Source organism: Triturus cristatus, chromosome 2_2 (genome assembly GCF_964204655.1).
Source record: "Triturus cristatus chromosome 2_2, aTriCri1.1, whole genome shotgun sequence".
NCBI classification, from domain to species: domain Eukaryota; kingdom Metazoa; phylum Chordata; class Amphibia; order Caudata; family Salamandridae; genus Triturus; species Triturus cristatus.
In genome coordinates, this window is record NC_140582.1 from 884,076,025 (window position 1) to 884,083,330 (window position 7,306).

The 7,306-nt window shown below is 44.5% G+C and overlaps 1 pseudogene; it reads left to right on the forward strand.

The window, feature by feature from the left end:
• Positions 1-4,284: 4,284 nt before the first annotated feature.
• LOC146862915 (arylacetamide deacetylase-like 4 pseudogene) lies at positions 4,285-6,832 on the forward strand (annotated as a pseudogene).
• The last annotated feature ends 474 nt before the right edge of the window (positions 6,833-7,306 follow it).

A 7,306-nucleotide genomic window follows, 5' to 3' on the forward strand; every position in this document is an offset into this window, starting at 1 on the left:
TCACTCTGAAATGTCTTCCCTACAGAGATCTAATCACGCTCTAGCCTCCACACTGACTGCAGCATTAGCCCTAATGTAGATTTCCCACTCCCTTACTGCCTCTTTCCCATCCATAGTCCCGATTTCCCTTCCTGACCAAAGCACATGCGAACCTAAACATGCATCCTCATCAACATCCACACACAGCACACAAACACACAGAGAGAAGGGCAAACATACACTCACAAGACAGACATCTCACTCACTTCCACAGAAATGCCATCAGACACAACACCCACTGTACAACATGTCTCACATACAGGAAAACAGGCAGACAGCACACCATCACACACAGAAACAACAGATACCACACCAGCATCCACAGACAGGCCACATACCTCACAACCCTCTGCCTCCTCAGCCCCTACTCTTTACTCTTCTCATACCTACTCTGCCCAAAAAATCCACCTCATTGCCCTTGACCTTTTCCCTCCCAAACCTAAGAAGAAGAACCTGCGACCCATGCCATGCCCTTCCACCCTGCAAAAACACCAACCCAACCACCTAAAAAAAAGAAGATTCCCCGCCCTTGATTCCCAGAAGAGGAAAGCTCCTTGTTAAAAAAAACTCCTCCTGAAACCCAAAGTTCCCTTTCCGCATCACACCCCAGTACCTCAAAACCCCTAAAAATCTAAATCTAAAAAAACAACACCCCTCCCTATTCACTTCCAAACCCTTCAGCATTAAAAAATTCCCAAAATTCTGAAGCCCAGACCACCACCCCTTCCCACTGAGGTTGTCCCACACCCCCTCCATGTATGCCTCCCACGGACCTTGTCCCACCCCCCTCCTGATTCCAGCCCTCCAAAAGACCGACCCACTCCTCCCTAGTCTTATCCTTTTGGTGACTGGCCTGTCCCCTAGATGCCCTTCCTGGGGGAGGTGTCCCTTTGCAGGACAAGTGTAGGCAAGTGTTGATGGGCAAGAAATTTGTGGCCCATATGTCAAACACATTTGGAATGGCCATTTTCATTTTCTTCATTGAGAGCATGATATATGCTGAATAGAGCATGCTTTAATTTTCTTTTGGTATTTGTGTGTCTCAAAAATGGAATTGTTGTTAACTGTAATTCATGTATAATTTATGATGTAAGTATACAACAATGTTAGTATGACATGAATTGCATATGGACCATGGAGTATGAGCACTGTGTTATGATGTAGTATAAAATGTTTTGCCTACATTGGCTGGGTAACAGTAACAACATTAGGTTTGTCTAGGAGTGTGGCATGAAGTCACAAACCTTTGAATTTGAAATTAGATTTCCTCATAGTTTCTGCTTAAAGATGTCAACATAGTGCGCACATGTGGCAAAGTTCAACAGTGTTAGAAAAGCATGCTGCATATATATGTAATGGGTTGAAAGACAACTGTCTTTTCAATTCACCTGGATGTGTAAGGACTCTTCCTACATGGTAGTGACTTTAGCCACATATGTGTACACAGAGTACTGGAACAATTGATGTAAGTGTCTTAATAGTGGTGGACCAATGTCTATGCCTTCAATAGATCTGATTAACGATTTGCAATGACAACATTGCCACAGATGGCTGCCACTTTATGCCAATACCCTTTCAAGGCAGTTTACTCATATTATACATGTCCTGTGCCTACGGTGAGTGTGAGGAAGGTATGCTTCTGAATGTGTCCTGGCCCTGTTCTCTTCCGGGACTCCCCTTTATTTAGATATTCCTGTTAGGCAAGGTGTCTATGTAATGTATCTGCCAGTGCATTCAAATTTTGATGTTAGTCATTACTTTGAAATGATTTGGGTACATCATGCAGATGGTGTGTGTGGGTCCATGACATGGCTCAGTAAGTTACAATGTGTTTCTGTCCTTATAAAGATACAATTGTTGTATATGTTAGTTGCATGTGGACCCAGCATATGGTACATGAATGGTTGGCACACAACTTGAATGCTAGTTATGACATGAATGCTAGTTATAGCCTGGTATCCTTACTTGGAGGCCGGGCTGTGGGCGCACAGCAGACGCGCCGTTGGTGCGCCAAAGGCAAGCCCATCTGCGCCCGTCCGCGCCTGGCCGGGACCAGGGGCCAGGATCTCTGTACAAATCTCAAGGATTACCTACTCGGGTAAGGAATTACAGAACCTCAATAAACCAAAGGAAGCCAGATGTGATAGGGGCTGGGAGTTTGCGGGCGAGTCATCTTTAGGTAAGTGCTGTCAACATTGCACCCTAGAGTTAAAAGGACCTTCAGAGACAGGGTTGAGCAAGCCCGAGGCAGTAAAGGAGCCACAGGCCTGGAAGCTAAGGTTGATTCATTGTCGGTCTCTGCCCAAGTATAAAACAGAAATCTGCTTACTGTTAAAGGAGACCCCCCTAGATGCCCTGTTTATCACAGAAAGCTGACTTTCAGAATGCTCCTCCCCTGACATAATAATGGCCCTGCCCCAGGCTATAAAATTCTCAGATTGGACCGGATCAGGCAGGTAGGGAGGGGTCTGGCCATCTTGATAAAAGCAAATACGACCGCACCACTGAGACCTTCCTGATCAAAAGGTGCGAGTGTCTCCAATTTGCAATATCTTTATCACCCAATTACACCTTTTCAGAGCTCCTAATTTACAGACCACCTGGCCCTTATGGTGAGTTCCTGGAAAGTCTATTGGACTCACTCGCCAGCGTAACACTAAAGAAAGCTAACACTACCAAAATAGGAGATCTAAATCTACATATGGAGGACCAAAACCTCCCTAGTGTTAAAAGACAGCTGTCCAACCTTGAGGCTCTACAACTTACCCAGTTGGTACTGGGTGCCACACATTCCAAGGGACATATACAGGACCTAGTCATTACAAACAACTCCAACATCCAAGTCGCACCATCAATACCAGTCCTGTGGTCAGACCACCACTATATTCCTTTTTACATAGGGAAGAAAGGCAGTGGCCAGCAGGGGGCTTCCGCCAAGGACAAGATAAAGAAACAGTGCTGGGCTAAGCTCAACGCAGAGGCATGGGGGAATGCCCTGGTAGAAACAAATACACTAAATACTAATATGCCAGTAACAGTGGAGGAAGCATACTTAGCCTGGCAAACCTGGATTACCCAATCTTTAAATAAAGTAGTCCCCAAAGTCTCCTACAAAGCTAAAGCCAGACCCAGGCCGGAGGGATTGTTCAACCCCCTAATGCTAGTGTTTAAGAAAATCTTCAAAAAAGGGAAAAGGACTAGAGGAAAAACTACGACCCACAAATTAAAACCTTGTATAAATTAGCCATCAGAATCTACCACAAAGGTACTAAAGAAACTCAGGCCAAGTTCTTTGAGGAGAAAATTAGCTTGGCTGAGAACTCCTCAAATGAATTGTTTGTGGTAGTCAAGGATTTAACCTCCCCAGCCCATGACCTTCACCCTACAGAGACCTCGGAAGAGAGGTGTAACGATTTAGCCAACTACTTCCTCTCCAAAGTTACGAGCATTTACAGCTCCTTTAGTGCAGGTGGAGAAAATGCCACAAGGAGGAAAAAGGACCAGGTGGTAGCTTCCCCATCGAACATTTTCACTAACCTCCAGTTAGTTGAGTCAGAGGAGGTTGAAACATTGATGGCCAAAGTGAAGTCCGGATCACCACTTGACCCAGCCCCACCACACTTCCTTAAAACAGTCACACCCGCCATCCTTCCTTCTCTAATTAAGATCATGAACCAGTCTTTGGAGATGAGCATGGTCCCAGCAGCCTGGAAACACACTATAATTAAACCCCTGCTAAAAAGAAAGAATGCAGATCCAGCGCAACTAGAGAATTACGGCCCCATATCCTTGCTGCCGTTTGTAGGCAATCTCTTGGAAAAACACGTCAATAAATCTCTGGCTGAGTTCCTTGAAACAAATCACTGTCTCCACCCCACCCAGATTTGATTCCGTGCCTAACATAGCACAGAGTCTGCTCATTTGACAGTGGTGGAGGAACTCAGAATGTCACTGGATCGGGGAAGCTCAGCAGCCTTAGTCCTCCTGGACCTGAGTGCGGCCTTCAAAACGGTGGACCACCACTCCTTGCGAAGCAGACTCTCGGCTATTGGGGTACAAGGCACTATGCTACAGTGGCTCACCTCGTTCCTGGAGGGAGGAACATTCCAAGTCCAGGAAAACACCACTCTATCGAAAACAATGTAATTAAAGTGTGGGGTGCCACAGGGCTCCTTGTTAAGCCCCATGCTGTTTAATGTATATCAGGAGCCACTGTCTCAGATTGCCCTGGTCTTTGATATCTCGATGACGTGCTACACCGACGACACGCAGCTGGTGATCTCTTTAGACCCTAGAACCAACAGGGATTCCGATAGATTATCACCCTGCATGAAAAAAGTCATGGAATGGATGACTAAGAGCTGCTTAAAACTAAACAGGGACAAAACGGAGCTAATGATCCTCGGTAATAAGACAATCCCTAGGTCTTCTATAAGCTGGATGGACTGTCTAGGCAGCCCGCCTATGCCTAAAGACCACATTAAAAACTTAGGCTTCTGGCTAGAAAAGGACCTCTCAATGATGGCCCAAGCTAAGAAAGTCACAGGTACCAGCTTTGAATTACTTAGAAGTCTCCGGAAAATCCTAGATCGAATCCCAATACAGCTTAGAAAGACTATAGCCCATGCTTTGGTCACATCAAGCCTGGACTATGGAAACTCACTATTTCTAGGTGCGCTAAAGTATCTGACCAACAGACTTCAGGTGGTCCAGAATGTGGCAGCCAGACTGCTGTCAAAGGCCACAGCTCAGAAGTCCGCCAAAAAGCACCTGAAGGGGCTACTTTGGCTCCCGATGGAGGCCAGAATCAAGTTTAAGACATTAATTATAACGCACAGAGCCCTGCACAACAAGGGCCCTAGAGAAATCAGAAATCTGGTGTCCCCATATGTCATAAATAGGAACCTGAGATCGAGGGGGGAGAGACTTCTAAAATGAACTGCTGCCAGTAAAGTGAGGTGGGGGGAGATCCTTCTTCCACCTGGCTCCCAAACTCTGAAATTCCCTACAGAGGGAATGTCAGACCCTGGACAAGGAACTAGAATTCTGGAAATCAATAAAAATGTGGCTGTTCAAGAGGCATTTCTAATCTTCTCCCAGACTTTATCTGCACCCTGTCTCTTAGCGCTGGGAAGCCTTAGGGCAGCTACGTGCTCTACAAATCTCACATAATATTAATAATATTAATAATGGTGTGATTGTAGATTTGCACAGTACATAGTGTTGTAGTGTACCTATCATTATGGGCTTATGCCGCAGTTGGATTATGTGAGTCTGGGTATTTCCCTAATATGTGAACTGGACATAGGCCACATCATGCTTATGTGATGTTCCTTTAGAATCTGTATTGGTGCACATATAGCCCTGTGTTTGGCCATACACCCTGAAATATGTTGCCCTATATTAGCGAATGGTAAGCAGCAGGATAGGGGATATATGGCCTATCTTAGGGTAATGTTAGTTGTAATGTGCTTTTCAATGAGTATAGGGGGGGACGGTTGACATGCAAACTGTGACCAGGAAGTAACAAGTGCTGTCGGAGAGGGCAGCTGTTCTTGTTCACGAGCAGGCAACGTGGGTTGGGAATTGTTGCACTGGGGATTCCGGTCATCGTGCTGATCTTGCTGTTCTTCCTTCGGGTAGCCAGGGTGATTTATTTTGAATCTGTAAATTCAGACTTCCCTCCTGGGCTATCCCACCCTGGGAAGCGGAGAATCATTTGCAGCACGATGATAAGCACGGCAGTGGTCACTAAGATTTTCCAAAATCTAGGTGTTTGTTGCCAAGTCACCTTTACTCGATATGTAAGAGAACATCTCGTATGAGAAAATGTGGGTAAGGACTCCAAACTCTTCATCAAAGATTTGCAGTTTGATGAGATCCCAGTAAGAGTTTACCGACCTAAATCACCATCCTCTGGTCGACAGAAAGTAATCATGTTCTATTGTGGAGGTGGCTGGATGTTCGGAAGCATTGATTCGTATGACCATCTGTGTTGTTACATATCATGGAAGGCCGAATCTGTGGTTCTGTCAGTTGGATTTCCATTGTCACCAGAGCACAGATATCCCGCTCGCTATGAAGACTACTTAAAGGCCACAGTGCCTTTTCTGAAGATGGCAGAGGACTATGGAGTGGATCCTTTCTTGGTCGTTATTAGTGGGGACAGTGGTGGGGTCACCCTCGCTTCTGCAGGTTGTCAAGGGCTGGTGAACAGTAAGGATCTTGTAAAGCCATGTGCTCAGGTCCTCATCTACCCACTGACCCAGATGGCAGACTTCAATCTGCCATCCTACCAGCAGAACTGCTCTGTCCCCATTTTGTACCGGAAACGTGCTGCGTTCTATGTTATGCAATACCTCAATGGGGATATTTCTCTGATTGATGAAGTATTAGACGGTGAGCATGTCCCAGATGACAAAAACAAAAGTTTCTAAAATGTCTGAGTTCTGATAATATCCCTGAGGAGTTTTAAGTAAGAGGTTATACGCCTTATACAGTCAGTTGAGAGGCAGAGGATGCATTTGAAATGGCTTCTTCGCCACTTCTTTCTGGTGATTTCATCATCTGCAGTCTACCGAAGGCTTACATTTTGACATGTGAATATGATGTGCTTAAAGATTATGGACTTCTGTACAAGAAGAGACTCAAGAACAGTTGAGTTCCTGTGACCTGGTACCACATGAGAGATGGCTTCTATGGAGAGATCAGCTTTTTCAATGGCAGCTTACTTGCATTCCCATCTGCAAAACTAGCAGTGGATGATATTGTGAATTTCATTAAAACTGCATGAAATATTATCTGTACTCGCTCTGGAAAGACCACTTTTAGAAAACTGTAAAAAATGTATTTATTAGAAAGAAAACAAAGGTACTACTTTAGCAGAAAAGATTCAATCGTCATCATGTTCACTTCTAGACCACTATTTGTCTCTTACATGCCCATGATAATTCACAGAATTGTCAACAATTTTTTAAAGATGGATTAGATGCTTATTATATACATTATATACATGGAATTTTACAGTGTTTTAATCTAGTTCACTGTCAAAATAGTATTTGGAAATCTCAAATCTGTTGTCAAGTATGAAATATTAACCAACATTAGTAACGTCTCCACACCATTGCATTCCTAATCACAAGAAGACACTTTGTATTCTTTGCCGTATGTTTTTTTTATAGTGGAGTGATGACAAATAGCTTTTTAGAAACTATGCAGTCAAAATTGAGGGGAGTGGGTTTGCTGCTTGACAGTAATCACCATGGGG